This window comes from Antrostomus carolinensis, unplaced genomic scaffold (genome assembly GCF_000700745.2).
Source record: "Antrostomus carolinensis isolate BGI_N321 unplaced genomic scaffold, ASM70074v2 scaffold2135, whole genome shotgun sequence".
In the NCBI taxonomy this organism is placed as follows: domain Eukaryota; kingdom Metazoa; phylum Chordata; class Aves; order Caprimulgiformes; family Caprimulgidae; genus Antrostomus; species Antrostomus carolinensis.
Window position 1 is genome coordinate 34,002 of NW_010316914.1, and position 17,235 is coordinate 51,236.

Sequence of the window (17,235 nt, forward strand, 5' to 3'; positions counted from 1 at the left end):
ACCAGGATAGTGGTGGGTTCTGTGCATGTCCCTGAGAAACCAAGCCCCTCCCTAATTCCATCTTTGTCACTCCACTTTTCAATCAGATTTTGCTGCATTTTCAATCTCTTTATGCAACAGCAAGACTTAAAAGCCCTAGCAGCACAGTTCAATTTCTTAGAAAAGTATGGTATTTTATACAGACCCAGATCTCTTGAAACTCCTCAACCGTATAAAAGTGGATTGGGCTAATTCTTACTATACCGAAATCATTATTCACTGGGAGCTTGATTGAGCAAGGGCATGGACTTCAAGATTGTATCATTAGTACTAGTGGTAGTAGTAATAGTAGTAGTAGTTCTAACCAGCAGTTGGATTTCATAGATTTGGCTCCTCTTGCAGATCTCAATAACATCAATGAAATATCAAAATTTATTAATAAGTGGGCAAAAAGAAAAGGACCTGATTATATGAAAGAACAAAAGTCTGGTTGCGTCTTTTTAACTGCTGTTAAGGTTTTAAACTTTTTTTTTTCTTTTTTTTGGAGGGGGGCAGGGGGAAGCAACAGTTCTGCTAATTCCCAAAGCTACTAGGCAGTCCCAGATTTCCAACAGGATACATGTGCTATAATGATATAATTTGCTACTTAGAACTTGGAAATAACTTTAACTTTCACCAGGTGTATAAAAGTGTTATCTTTATGCATGTGTTTCAAAATCTACTACAAGGTTGTGCAGAATTTTGAATTCTAGTTTAGTTTTTCCATACTCCATGGTATCTTTTGCATTTTATATTAATATACACAATATATGCTCCATACTTACAATACATAGTATATGCTCATAAGAGTTACTGTCTTCTGTGAGAGATTCCTCCTTCTTGTCATTTTTGGAGATATATCTCACAACAGAAATTAAGAATTGTGCATCCTATCTCAAGCCGAACAGATGTATATTTCCATCATTTGCTGTCAGTCGATATTGGATTTAAAGTCCAGGCCCAAAATAATTTGTACAGTTCATGCTATTAAATAAAAACCTGCACTTTTTAATTCAGGCATAACTACTATCTTGAATCTCTCTTAATTCTATTTTCATAATCCCCTGAGTGAAACAATACTCTATTTTAGGACGTAGGATGTAAGGAAGTTAAGAGATTCTGCTCCCTAATATTCATGGACAAAACATACTCAACATAAAGAGAAGTGGATTGCCAAAATGTATGGTAAACTACCCTTAGAAAAAAAACCTCCTGGCATTTATTACATCATCTGGATTACACAGGTGCATATCCATCTTCTCCCATATTTGGGAAAGAAGAACTGCATTCTCCATTCAAATGCTTTTAACTTATTTACAGCTAGACCTGGAGACTTAATATTTATCATCACAAAGTATAAAGCCAAATGTCCTTTTTCTTCAGGAGCACCAAAGATTAACAGATTAGAATGTTTTCCACATGTCCATTTTACTGTCAAGAGAATATTAAAGAAGTTTTCCAGCTTCCGCAGCTCAGCCAGATGTCAATGGATCCCACAGTGAAGCAAAATTGGCAGAGTAGCCTTCTCATGACCCCGGCATTGTTTTATCAAGGATCAGTTTAAAAGTATAAAGGGCCATTTCTTGCTGAGATCTGTAATGTTTTTCAGCCCTTTTCCCCTGCAATTACACAAAAGTGCTGACTTTGTTGAACTACTGATATGCAGTAGTATTTCTTATGACTTCTCTCACACTGTGCTGTAATTGCTGTTTGTGTTGGCACAAGAAAAGTACCACGTCTTGTTTCCACTGTATATTTCCGGACTCTGGTTTCAGTAACATCAGTGTAGGATATTGTACGGGGCATATGTTTTGTTGTGTAAACATTAAATGGTAATTTACCCTGTCAATCTCCACAGTATGGCCTCTAATTACCAGAGGTTGAGGGCCTGCAGATGGATATTTTATAAAATATTTACAGTAGTTATACTGCTTCTTTTTTTCTTCACTGGTATATGTGTTTTGAAAATCATTGCAAGGGAAAAAAAAAAAAAACAAACCACATCAAAAGCCATGAAACAAAACCCAACAACAAAAACAACTTGCACACTTCATTCTCCAGAGGAACTAAAAACTAGGTTCCCAACTATTTAAGCAAAAGTTAAGGCAATATTGCAGTAGACATTACAGTATAATAAAGTAATAGATATTTTTGTGTTCTTTCAATTTGATTATTCCTCTTTTGTAACAAAAAAAAGTATATTATTTCTATCAGTACTTTTTTTCTCAAAATTCATTCTCACTAAATTGCCCCTGAACTTACAAACAGCTATGCACATACTTAATTTGATTCAAGACTCAGACAAATGTATTTAACAAATGGGACCACTAATGTCTTGTCAGATAATACGGCGTCTACTGCAAAGATTGAGAACCAAGGAGCAACCTCCCTTTAAGAGCTCTGGAATATTTGTTTTAGTCATTCATCTATGTAATTTCAAGGAAGTAGAACTTTACATTGTGTGTTAAAATATAATGTCTTGAGTAGAATTCCAGGATGGGATTAAACAGTTAATAATTACAGTAATGTGACCAAAGAAGATGCAATCAAACAGGGCATCTTTCTGGAAACCATAGACAAAGTAAATATTTATTTCAAATGTATTTTCACCACGATTTTCATCATAATGCAAGAAACTTCAGAAAGGAGACAGTTTCTCTCAGCTTCTATTATTCCATTATAACTGGATCAATTTTGTAGCAGTCATCACATCACAATACCTGATCACATTACAATACCTCTTCCCTTCCAACACACTGACTAAGTGGTAGCACTAAGGTGCAAAACCACAAAATGCAATCTATCTTGCAATTCTTCTTTTCTGCCAACAGTAAAGCCAGAACACTTATTTTGTTTAAAAAGACATTCAACTTAGCATCTTGTCTTTTGCTATAGTTGCACATTATATTGTCTTGCTAAGTCTACTTTTATTCTGTTCACTCAGTTTATTCTTTAGAGGAAAAGATACTCCATCAAATAAAAAATTCTTACCTATTGTTGCAAGTTAGTGCAAGTAAAATCTGTTATGAACATAGATCAATCTTTCTTTTTATAATTGTTTACTTTATTCATTTGAAAGGACTCTGTGTTAAACAAACCACACAATTTGCCTCTGATAATGTGTCACCATATAGCATTTGTACTAAGCAACAAAGGAGAAAAAAAAATTTAAATAAACAGGAAAATATGCAAGCTGGCAAATATTTTTGAGTGTATAAAATTATGATTCACTTATTTTTAAAGATGATCGAAAAATGTTTATTTCTAAAAGCCTGGCTGTTTCAATTTGTACTGTAATATTTCAAAAGAAAAAAAAAAGATAAATGACAAATGAATTGACTCTGGAGACTGGTTCAGTGTTGCTTCTGCACAGAAGAGAAAGAAATGATTGTCATACTTTAAGTACTGCATCAGCTTTGGTTTCTGGCTTAACTGAAGAGTCATCTTTTACTTATTCCACTTATGCACACGGTCACTTGTTCTCATATGGCTACAAAGATCCACCCAACACACTGATTCAGAGTGAGGGCAGGAACTTCAGTCTGTCTGATCATAGTATCTCTGGATTTTCTGCAGCTTAATTTACCTTAGGAAACTGCTTGAGAGCTTGTTTAAAGCCACCTGATGTATCTCAATGATAGGAAGTAACTCTCCCTCCTTCATTATTTGCTGGATGATAACAAAACTGGTTCCGAGGAGCCATAAATATGCAGGAATGGCCAGAGGTTTAGTTCCACCCCCTCAGCACAGCTGCCTGTAGAGCTGCCCAAAAAGGAAGGAAGCATCATCCTGTAAACACTGCGCTTCCCTACTGGAGACACTGGGATTTGTGATTTCCCAGGACTGTTCCTGCCATGGCAAGCTCCTCTGACCCTTGCTTCAGTCTGAAAATCAGGTTCCATGCAATACCCTCTTTTTCAGGCAGAAACTAGAATGGACACACTCACAAATAATGAAAGGTAAAGAAGAGAAACAATCATTTCCAAGTGGGAAGCACTGTAGTAATTCTGTCCTTACACTTGATGTTAAACTTTTACACTTGATGTTAAACTTTAACAAAAACTAATTCAGGGTAAAAAGGGAGGGGAAGTAATTTCCACCAAGTTGAAAAATACAAGTCTAAAAGTAATTTATCTTCTTCTAGCTGATGTATACAGCGTCACAAACTGATTAAAGTGCAATATGGTTATATGGAAAATTTCTAAAAATAAGTCAAGCAACTCTTGTAGAAAAAATCTATTTTCAAAATACCATGAAAATTGAATGAAGAATTAAATCCTGAATAAAAAAACCTTTTCAGGTATATAAAATAATTGTATCCTCACCAAACTTTTGATTTTTTCTTTCAAAATTGTTTTTAAAATTATGTTGAAATACTGTATGTCATTTCTGTCACTGCACCACATACCTTTTTAGTGTGCAGCATGTAAGCTTAAAACAAAGAAAATGGAGTGAGACTTAACCGCAGTCAGTCTAGAAGGAGACTAGCTGAAAACACAAAGCTAGACACACAACTAGGTATACTCATATGTCTAGATAAGAAAGAATATAAAACTATATATCCTAGAATCATTATCGTAAGTACATCTTAATCACAGGAACAAATAGGTGGTCTAATGAAAATAAACTCCGTATTCATCTAGAACATGTTTTTGATTACTATCTATTAAACACAGACATTGATCTTTGTGGTGTATTTAAATTAGAAATTTAATTACAGTGGCCTGTCAGCCATGTGAGTTACAAAGACTGGCCTACATCTTCCATATTCAGGTCTTATGGCATGCTGCTTAGAGCTTTGCCAATCTGTTACTAATCAAGCTGATACTGTGGGGTGGATATCTGCCCTGAACTACAGTGCTCTGGAAAAACTTAGCCAAAATACTTCAGCTTCTCAGAACAAATGTAAATACACACTTAAATAAGTCATGCTAGTAAATACTGATAGATTCCTCAAGTTCTCAGGCCCTCGTGCCCTGATTCAAAGATGTGTGATGCGGGGAGTCCCACCTTAGCTGTAAAGATGGATCCGGCGTATACATCACAGAATCATAGAATCATAGAATTGTTTTGGCTGGAAAGGACCTTTAAGACCATTGAGTCCAATTGTAAACATAACACTGCCAAGTCCACCACTAAAGCATGTCCCTAAGCACCACATCTACATGTCTTTTAAATACCTCCAGGGATGGTGACTCAACCACTTCCCTGGGCAGCCTGTTCCAATGCCTGACAACCCTTTTGGTGAAGAAATTTTTCCTAATATCCAATCTAAACGTCCCCTTGCTCAACCTGAGGCCATTTCCTCTTGTCTTAACACTTGTTACTTGGGAGAAGAGACTGACACCTCCCTGCTAAAACCTCCTTTTAGGTAGATGTTTAAGGAAGACCTGTAACAGCTCTGCAGCAAAATCCCCGGGGAGGCCAGCAGCACACTCAGAGCTGACCATAACCTCTGAACTCTCAGCTCTGGAGACATCCTCAAAAGGCCACTAGGAATGACAGCAAAAATCTCTTTTGTGCTGTTAATACACAGGACCGTGTGCTCTTTTGTGGTTATATATATGACCAGTAAACTAAATGGTGTCAGAACTAGAACTCAGTTGTCTACTGTATGTAATTTTTGCCACAGTCCCTGGCACAACTTTGGCCTGGGCCAGGTAGCCCTCCACTGAACAATTTCCATCACAGTCTGGGAACTAGCACCATTTACGGATCTTTCATTGTTGGCAGTCTGGAAGTGCTGACCTTGTTTTGGAGGGTAAGAATTTGATTTTGTGGATGCAAGCTTTTCATATCAATTTGCTTTAGTGACAGAAAGGCCCAGGAAGTACTGAGACTGGGAACACTTTAAAGGGGTGATATAGCAACTGTAGGAGTGCAAAGTCCATTCAGACATGCAGTCTCATCTAAAATTAATGTGACAGCTGATGAGATAGAAATTGATGAAGAAATGTACGATGTGGGAGGGGTATTGAGAAGGCAGAATGGGATGGGCTTCCAAGGATGGAGCAGTTCCGAGATAAGGCACTTGTGTAGGACACTTATCTGTGAAAATCCCATTTCACTTGTTGAGCAAGCTGGGAGGTGTGTGAGAGACAAGCAAGATGGTATAAAACCAAAGGGACAGGTAACAGCTGCAGAGAACTAGCTTGTCTTTCTGTGAACGAGACGGCCTATGTGATACTGAATGAGGCACCTTCAGACCAATGAAAACTCTTCATTTTCCAGTCTCCTGGATAATCTAGACTCTGATTTTCAGGCATTTAATCAAAAGCTGATGTAAAATAACAGTTATCAGTTCAACTTCTGATTGTTACAGGCAGTCATCGCATGAAACACACAGCCAGCCATACAGTCTCACGTAAAAAAAAACCAAAAAACAACAAAATACTACCATTTTTATGCATGCAATCCACTTGAGGCACAATAGAAAAATGCATGGGGAATTTGACACCAAAGTGCCCTCACCATATTTTTTATGCATGCTACAGATCAGTGACTCCAGTTTTCTAGTGCTGTATTTTCACAACTCCTAGAAGTACTAAATATTTATTTTAAATTGGGCTTAGCATTTTGAAAACTATTTTACACTCATTTGTTCTATAAACACCTGAAAACCTTTTTTGAAAAGCTTTCTTACATTTCCAGCATTTGGAAGTAATTTGTTCCTAGTCCAAAAAAATGAATGTCTGTCTCTAACAGAAAGAGCTGGATTACTGCCCAGTCCACTTCAGAACTGGATGATGCTGACTCTCAGCCATTTAAATAGTCAAGTTAAACAAGACACAGTTGGGATGATAAAAGGAGGTCTGTAAAAAGACTATTGCTCTGGCCATGTGGACTTACAACTATCAAACAATGACTAGGAAAATAGTGAAAAAGAGAGGAAAAAATTAACATGTGTCACGGAAAACATTAGGACTGGGTGAATGTAGGAGCATGGTATCTCTTCATATCCTTCTCCCTTCACGACAGCAAGCTGCCAGCAGCATACTTACTCTGCTTAAGCATTGATGGAGGCAAAGAATAGCAAAAAAAGGCATTGCAAAGGAGAACAAAAGAGGGGGGAAGTAGACACTAACAGTCTGTTCAGAGTATTATCCTCAAATGGGTCTATAATCTGCTGGTTTTGTATTTAAATTATATTCTATGCTATTTTGTGTGAGTCTTGTTTGCAAGCACAACTTTGGAAGCCTTTTATTAGCTGGCAAAAGGTGAAATAAAACAAAATTGTCTTCTCATATTCTATTAATACTAACTCCCTTTCACAAACTATAGTTTCAGATATGACAACTCAAGTATGATGCAGCAGAAGAGAATCTTAAGAATAATTTCAAGTAAATACTCTGTATCTGTTTATTTTTGCATTGGAAAAAGCTCATGCACAAGAGGAGAAAGATGAACAGTAATGGAAGCAATGCTAGAATGCCTTTTAGGTACTGGTCAACCAAATCAGTATGGCAGTATTGGTTCTAGATTAATGAATTAGAAAATGATTAGTGAAGCTGAAATTGGAACATACCACTGACACTGAAGAATGAAATGTGCAAATGAACATCACTTAGAGGATGGGAAACTCAGAAAATAAAGTATTTAAGATGCGATTAGGAAACTACAATAAAAGATCCTTCCCAGAAAAAAGGAGAAGTAGGCAAGGATGGTGCAAGCACAGAAAAATATAGAAGAGCACAGCATATCTGGGCCAAATTAATTCTTTCTAGAAATCCACAGCTTCAATGCTATTAGTACAGAAATTATCTTTGACTTTAAGATAGAAAACTAAAACCACTTCAGATTTCATGTAGATTTGCATGAGAAACTCAAAGTTTTAAAATGTTTTAAAAGACAGTTGAGATCTGACTTTAAGCCAAAGGGAAGCTGTGTCTACCGCTCCATGTCAGCTCTAGTGAGGGAATTTGGAGATGAGAATAATCTATAACTGATGAAGGATCTCTTGGTCTGATTAGTATCCTGAATCAGACTGAGACTTGAGGTTTGTTGGTTCACTAACTAGGGTTGAAAGCTTCTGAAATTCAGTCATCATATCAGAGGCAGCTAGAACAATGTAGATTTCAATTATATGTTAATCATTTACAATACACAAAGTTTCATTTAAAATAAAAAACAAAAACCACAAAAGCAGACAGGCTACTTATTGGTACATGCATGTAAATACATCTTTGCCTCAAGAACTCTGGCTGCTATTTCAGTACACAATAACAAATATATTCTCTTTCCTATCCAAAAAAGATACAAAAATAAAAATCTTGAAACAAAGTCTACTGTTTAAACTTTTTTTTCTAGTAATAGTGTAACAGTTGTAATAATAGCAATGAGGAATTTATTTGTGAACTATCAGGCTATCAAGCTTTTCTGAAGCATAGGGAGAAAGGTCAAAACCTTTCAGCTCCTAAGAAACTGCATAATATGCACATCCTGCAAAAAGCAGCAGACAGCAATAAAAATAGAGATGCTACTTATTTTGTACTGATCTGAGAAAAAAGCAGGAGTGGTACTGCCTGTTCATTTGCTTGCTTTCTTTTTTATTTTGCTGAAATTAGAGGCAACAATGTAAAACCAGTACCTATGGGGAGGCGGGGGGGGGGAAGGAAAGAAAGAAGAGAGAAAATACTGGAAAGCATCTTTCAGATTTTCAATATGAATGCCCATGTCTTAATTTTCTTACCATATGTAGGTCTGATTTATTCATTTGTGCAGTATGTTTTTTGACTTATAAAAGTAACTAGCTGACTGCTCATAGTAGTAATATTATTTGATGAAACGCAAGTGTTTTTCTACTTTTCTAAAATGCACACCCTCTTTTTTAAGTTTTCTTCATAGAAACCTTGCAGCCTGGTACCTTTTCACAATTCACCTGCCATTTTCCCCATTACTTACCTGCTTTCAAATACAGTCTTATTCACCTCTGTTTTGTTAGCTTTCAGTCTTAAACAATTCTACTCACTCTTTTCCTTCCTAATATCACACATTCCTTCAGCTCAAACATCTGAATTTTTTAATCACTAGCTTTACCAAAGTGTAATGTAGTTTCTTTGAGGAAAATGGAGTAAAAGGAAACATTAAAAAAAAAAGGCAAACTGATGGTTTCTAAAGAATTTTGTGTTCTTGGTAATGGCTCTTCTAGTTTACTGACAAATAAATCAAAAGTATTGTTTACACTTTCAAACCCAGAAAATACATGCTAAGTGTCTAGGATAAATTAGTTCCTGAAGAAATTCAAAAGTAGAAAGCTCTAGGAAGACCCTTTTTTAAAAGGACAGTTATGTTGTAATACATAATCTCTTGCTTTACCTAAAATTATGTGCATTCCTATAGTCTTACTTTTTATTCCAAATGTTTTCTTTTGCATGTTTTAGAATAATAGACAGATTTACACTTATAAATTGTGCTAGCTATCCTGTTTCTCACAATGGAAATCTAAAATTTCAAAAGTTTAATTTCTACAAGTTAGAACAATTGCCCTTAACATGAGGATTATGGAGTGCAAATTATTCATTTAAGCAGGAAAACATGGGACCCACAGGCTAATACTTCCACAACCCTGATGATACGTGCTTTTCAGCTTGAAGAAATTACATTTTATAACTCCATTTGTTTCCTGCCATTTAGCCAGTTTTCCACTTATTACATGCCTCCACGCCTTAATATTAACTTCCAGTACAAAACACTGTAAATTGTTTTCTGAAAAATCAAAGCATATGATATCCACTGTATATCCTTTGTCTTCTTTGGCAGTGACTGCCTCAAAGAATTCCAGCGAAATACTGAAGCATGACCTGCCCTTCCTGAATCCTGTACAGCTATTCTCAGTCAAGCTTTGTTTTTTCTAATTATTCCCTATTTGAACCTTGAAATTAGTTTCTGGAGATCTCTGTTAAGTCTTCTGCAGTTGCCTAGCATATCTTTGTGAGGTCTGCTGAAACCTCTCCATTTCTAAGCATTTCTCAAAATAGGTAAGCAAAAATATTAGCAGTTTTTCAAGATCCCAAAATGCTTCATACAGCAAGTCTTTCCCACCCTCACATTGTGCTACGTAAACTCTTCAGAGTGCCAGGCTGTGCAGTAGAAAGGAAATGAAGTGCTACAGAACAGGTAATTTGAATGGGCACGTATATATTTGAATCACTTGCCCACTCATATATATCTTACCATTTTTATCTCACAATTACATTCTATGCCAAACAAAATCTATTCCATTTCTAAACTTTAATTTCAAAAATAAATCTAAAATCTGGACTACATAAATATAATTTGCTCTTGTCCAATGCCTAGATTTTTTTTTAATGTTTCACAGACTTAAAGAGATGAGCCTTGTTCCTGTTTTACAAATAAAAAGTTGAAGAAAAGTGATGTACACAAAGACATGTCAAATCAGGAAAAGACAAGCCAAGATGATGTGGTTCCTGCCTCCTGTACCTCATTTATTTCATACAATACCTCCCTATTGGCTTAAAAAAACCCGTCTTTAGTACAGTGTCAAAATTTTAACTAAACTATCATAACTATATTTGCCCTATTAAAAAATAATTTAGATGTAAATAATTTCATCACCAGGCAGTGGGTACACCAGCACACTGCTGATAATGAAACAAAATTCCAGTGGTATTTAATGTATTATTTAAGCAAGAACTTTGGTAGCCCACTACAGACAAGTTGATTTCCTCAGTTACTATATAACTCCCCAAAACTAGCATTTTTTTGTTTGTGTAGCAATGGACAAATATGGATAGACTACCTTCCTCAGCTAGAAGGTTCATATTCACAGTCACGTGAGAAATTCCCAGCTCAAGTCTAGCACAATGAGCACATGCAAGGCTTCACATTTTTTCATGGTTGCTTATCTGTCTTCTCTACCCTACGACAGAAGTGTCAATTTATTGTACTGTACTACAGCTCTAAATGATTGTGCCTTGCAGGGCATAAGTAAACTTATAATCCTACCACAAATGTAGCCAACGGTCATTAGGAAGAAGTTGAACTACCAGTGATGATGAACATAATGCATAAGAGTCAATAGCAGGTAATGCTGGGAGACAGGACAGAAGATTTTAAATCTTTATTCAAGGCTTGTACATCCACTTTGTTCTCTGTTTTACAGGGAGAAAGTGACGGAATTCAGATGTTGGTTAAACCTAGACTGTAGGCAGATAAAAACCAGTCCTAAATTTTGACCCTCCAAAATGGGCCTTTATATCAGCACATAAATAAATACCTGAATTAATGATGCTTTGAGTTAATCCTGCTTTCTTTGTTCTCTTTTAAGGTCTCTTTTTTGTTACCCAGCAGACTGTGCATTTTTTTGATTGCTGTTTCATACTCAGAATATCAGGGAACCAAGAGTTTTGAGTTTTACTGTTTAATTTTTATTTATATCGTGTCCTCATTGCTCTCTCTAACACAGCACTTTCATTTAAAAATCTCTCTTAATTTTTTCACCCTGTCCAATCAACCATCCAAAAGACCACAGCCCAGCTATGGCTTTGCATTAAACTCAAAAAAAGGAGAAAATTCAACATAAATCCAGGAGAAACCTGTCAGTTTTAACTTTGTATCTGTTTGGAAATGAAATCCAAAGAAGAAATCCGGACATAAATATCATGAAAACCAAACCAAAGGAAAATGTGCTTGATTTTTTACAATGTTGTTTTGTAAAACTGTACTTCCATAATTATCCTTTTGCTTCTTTTTAAATCAAGAGACTAAAATGTGATTGTATGCATGCTTACACGTACAACTCTGTAAAAAGGTAACAAATCACCACCAGAAACCCTAGAGCAATTCATATGTAAGTAGTACACACATGTATTTGCCATCTTCTGATCTGTCCTCCCACCATTGCTATCCGTACCTTCATGCTATTTTACTATTATTCTTTTTTATTATTTCTCTATTCTATTCAGCTCCTCTAACCTGCGTGAACACTTCCAGCTGTACATAGCAGTCATTCACTGGGATCAGCTAGTGCAAGTCCTGCATTGTTGTACGCATCTACTAAAATAAGCTGGACAAGCCTAAGGTGAAAGAACTGACTGCAGGATACAAATGCTAAGTGAATTTTCTAGAACAGAAATATTCTTACGGATTCTGTATTCATTTGGAAAATCATCATGATGGGTATATTCTCTTAGTTCAGTTAGTCCCAGAAATATAGGTCTAAAAACTTAAGAGGAGAATGGAGAGAAAGTAGCATGGCACCTAAAAGAGATGTAGAAGTTCATGATACCCCTCAGACAGAGACATCAATTCCTCAAGCTGACATTTTGGACTCTCTTTTTTCTCCAGCAGGGTTCCCAGTGTAGAACTGTTAGGGCATTGTGTACACCCAGACACCACTAAATGCTTTCCAAATTTAACTGAGTGGCAATATCTTGCCTCTTTGAAAGACAAAGCCTCCAGCTGAGCCCCAAGATCAAAGCACATGAGACCTGCTAACTCTCACAGCAGCTATATCCCCCAGCTTAGCACCAACTCCACTACCTGCCATTCAGAGCAATTCTTACAGCTCAAGACATTGGTTGCTAGTCCCTCTTCTAAATACTTGACTAGCTTGGGCAGCAGCAAGGGCAGGCTGCTCCATAAAGGAAAGCAAGTGAGGAACCAAGAGTCACAGCTAAGCAGGCACAGCTGACAACCTCACAAAAAAACAGGAAGTCAAGTCAGCGATTCAAGGTAAGAATTGGGTCTGTATACAGTAACCAAGATCAGTCACAGTCCAGTGTTCATCCAGCAGGTCCCTAGTGATGAGCCACATCTGAGGTAAGCCAGTAAACCAAGGCAGTGGGTGAGGATGAGGGTGAGAATCAGGGAGATACAAGACTAGGAGAAAGCACAATTGCAACACTGCTGCAGGGTAGCTCAGGCAGGGTCCAAGAACAAGAGCTTCAGGTTTAAAGACAACCCCAAGGAAAGGAGGAGGAGCCCCCATATAGTTCCTTAGTAGCAAGCAACTCCTGTTCAAGAGATCTGACCAGTGAGCTGGCCTCTAACCACCAGATGAAAGGAATCTTTACAACCTGTTACTGCAGGCAAGCTCAACAGCCACAAAGAGCAAATCCTGTATTTGAAAAAGAAAGGACAACTAGCTAGGAGATGATCTGGGGTGAAAAATTAATCTCACCTAAGGTTCACATGTAAGCTTATAAGAATCATGGAAAAGAGGAATTGTAAACGCAACCTTTGTTCAGTTGCTTAACTTAGACTCTACCATTTCGGGCTGCTGGCCATTGTGAACTCTATTCCTGTAACACAATGATCCTTGTGAATTAATAAACCATGAAAATCAGCAACTATGTTCAGATTCCTCTCCTGGTTCTGGCACTTAAAACTTAGCTATACCTTTGTGCGAGTCTACTCCTTACTACATAAGTAAACTGGAGTCACAAAAATATGCATGTTGGTTAATCTCTCCAGTGTGCAGCAAAGGGGCTAGAATCTATTTAGTTAAGTGATGAAGGCAAGAGGTCAGCAGACAGCCATTCCTGTTCGGATTTAAAAAAAAAAAAAAAAAAGTTTATGTAATCTTTAAAATTCAAGGATATTAAAGATATTAATGAAACATTATTAAATATTTTAAACTCTCTGTAAGGGGATATATATGTTTGTAATGAAAATCTGTATTCATAAATTTGGATTTTGCAGTCTGAACCTTCAAAGTTTAACTAAAGGCTTGCTAAATTCTGTTCATGTACTGAAGTATAGATTTTATTACAAAATTCCTGTTTTCTTGAAAAAGAAAGCACTAATAAAAAGCAATTTCATCTGGAAAATCATCAAACTCATTCATCTCATTGCATCCAACAAGGCGGAAATAATTATGTAAGGTGGTAAAAATCCCTGCTCCCTGTAAGTCATTAGAGTTTTATGCTTGTTTTCTCTAAGTTAGGATTTGATCCCAGTAGCGTAGGGATCAGTTTATATTAATGGATTATGATAACGATTTGAATTTGAGAAAGTTCTATACGATTACCATGTGATTGTTTCATTCATTGAGGTATCACTGCTGGCTAGAACTCCTCTTTGCCCCTTCACGTACTCTTTCTCATGTTCAGATATTTGCTATGAAAACAGACAAAGCTATTTCTGGCAACTACACCAGCTATGCAAGAAAAGAGTTCTGTATCACTTCCATTAAAAAACTTCCCCTTTCTTACCCATTTCTGTACAGGCTACGGGAGTCAACTGTCAAGATAACTCAAATCTCACCAAATCAATGGTCTACCTTATTGGGGCATCTCCAGCACAGAATTTTCCTGACCCATCTTTTTACCCTTATTTGGAGGCCTGTAACAATTTCCTAGAAATATTTTACTACTTTTAGCTACATTTTGTGTTTGTCACATTAGCTAATCCACATATGCAATTTTACTCAAAATACCACAACCTCTAACTAGATCGCCACTTCCCATCTTCTGAACTTCATAACTAGATCACTTCCCATCTTCTGAATTTGTGTCTTTGGTAAATTGTATAGTCTGATATTTTAATATTAAAACAGTTAACCAAAAAGCCAGTCATGTTTCTAATTAAAATGTTTAATATTTGGTTCTGAAGCATCACTTCATGTTTCTCACATTTTTACATGCACTCTCTTCATAAACGAAAGTGAATTTCCTTGCTCTAGGCAACGCTTTCTATCTATATTATTCACTTCAACAACTTAAAAAATTACTTATTCTTTAAAAGTTGGCTAATCTCTCTCCCACCTTTCACTACCTATCCTTTTGCTAAAACAACACACATAAAACCAAATACTAAAATTACAAGACTACTTCCCTGCTAATTTCTTATACAGATACGGCCTGTCAGTTCTAGATGACTTTGGACCAGACCCAAACAAAAGAAAATATTCTGGGTAGTATAATCCTGCATGGAACAATGTGATCTGTATGAAAAATCACTTACTGAATCACCAGCACCTCTTTCCACTCCTAGGAGATCTCCCATGGAAGCAATGCCTGAATTAGTGTAGAGTGATTTGTGGCTTTCCAGCTGTCATTCATCCATTCTTAGGAAATACAATATACAATACAATAGTACTCAGTCTGAGGTTGTAGTCTGCAATGGCTTAGGAAGAGTGTAATTTGCCTGCTGAATGATCTTTAAAATTGTTTTCAAACAATAACTGTAGCCCATTATTTCTATAACCCCTCAAACACATTCGACCTCCGATGAAATATTGTGTCGGTCGCACAGACCCATAAAGGGTAAGGAATTGCCTCTGGGGAGAGTCTCATCTATGAAACTAACTGCTAAACTGAAGACAAGGGTTTTTACCCACGTACTTTGTCCATTTGTGTTGCTTTGTCAGAGAGAAAAGCACAGGCAAGCCTAATAGCAGGAGTTAGAAACAACTGGGCACCCTGATCCACTGGCTTTGGTGCTTTACCACCCAGCTGACCTGTAAAACTGCCCTGTTTTGGAAACGGTATTGCTTAGCTATAATTCACTGCCAGCTGCCTCGTTTCTTTGACTGGAGGCAGGAGAGGATGTTGTGACGGACCAGCCCTGTTTGAGGATCCAAGAGCCTGGGGACCTACCTTAGACTGAGCCAAGGAGCTGCTTGCACAAAGCCAGTCAGAGAGACTGTGTAATGCCTGCTTCATCAAGGACTTTTGGCAAAATCTATGACAAGTTCAGCTCAGCCAAAAACACCGCACCTTTAGACATGCACTGTAGCAGAACTTTAGCACATAGGGAAGTTTTCTGGTGGGTCTCAGGAACTCCTGGCTTCCCAGAAATCTGAGAAGGCTGCATAGGGATTTTTTTTTAGGTCCATTACTTTCTTGAATTTACATGTTAATTAGCCTGAACTGTACATTAGGTTCCTAAGAGCTTTTTTCCCCTTTAACTCTTACACAGTTGATTTAAGAATAAAAAGATAGGAGCAGGAGGTAAACCTGAAACAAGATCACTTACAATTAATACTGGAGTTAACAAAGCATAGCCATTGTTCAGTCTTTAGTCGGCAACATGACAGCAATTATTTTAAGAAATGACTTGAAAAACAATGCTTCAAGTATTTTTATGGCGAACTCCTCCTATACTCAGGGGTTTTCATGCTTTTAGCTATTACATCTGCAACTGAAGCTAACTGTGAAATTAGCAATTTATTTATCCCATGGTACCTACATACACATTTGCAACAGTATAAGTGAGTAAGGGTCAACACTGAACACTGTGAGTAAAAGTTAGAACCTTTTTCACCAGACTTTGTCATTCAGTATTTAAGCAAATACCTGCAGAGATTCCCACCTTGAAACATTTCCCTGTTCCTTCTTGTTGCTTATACCACTAATACTGTTAACACACTGCTATTATTTCTAATAAAACATAATATGAGCTCTTCCAAAATAACAAGTCAGGACAAAGAAAAGTTGACCTTCAAAATGGCTACCTGAATTGCAAGGAACAGAAGATGCCATTAAGTATAAAATAGAACACTAAAGGCCTACAATTTCTAAACAGCTTTTGAGTCTGTACCATTTAGTAAAAATTGGTCTCCTTAGTATGTACACGTAAAGATTTTTTCAAGATTATATCTTTACAAAAACTAAATTAGAACTTGTAGTTTGTTTCTTGTCTTGTGTCCTATTATTAAAAATATGTAAACACAAAGGGAAAAATATCTCTTATGGAAATTAACTATTTCTATTATTTGTCAACAGATTTGAAAGATGATTAAATAGGATATAAAGTCGTTGCTATTCTTATTTGGAAGGCATAACTGATAAACAGAAAAGCATACTGAAGGCATGTTAACATTTTACCATTACCAATCATTTAGATTCATCCATGTGAAATCAAGATGTAAATATGCACTATTCTATTTTATATTTAGACACCTCTGTAAAACTGAAATTTTAGTTTAGTGAACAATGAACATATATATGTTTCTAAAAAAAGCGGAATCTGAGACGTCAGAAACAAATTATATTTTATTTCCCTCATTCATCCAAAATCAATGGAATATAATAATCATCATTGTTTCTTAGCGATTTAGTATGGAATTCAAGGTCATAAGTAGATAAGAATTGAAATTTACTTGCAAAAGCAACAGCAGAAATACCTGTAGACAATCCAATTGTGTGAGCAATGCTTTCTGAAAGTTTAGTGAGTGCCCCTTTTCTTTCCTAGTAATTTCTTTAAGGCTGGAATTTTTTAAATTGTGCATTTGAGTTCAACTAAGAATACTAC

The 17,235-nt window shown here is 36.4% G+C and overlaps 1 protein-coding gene across 1 annotated transcript in view; it reads right to left on the minus strand.

The window, feature by feature from the left end:
* The window catches only part of HMGCLL1 (3-hydroxy-3-methylglutaryl-CoA lyase like 1), a 56,036-nt gene that overhangs the window by 14,023 nt on the left and 24,778 nt on the right, over positions 1-17,235 (minus strand). The window lies entirely within an intron of this gene.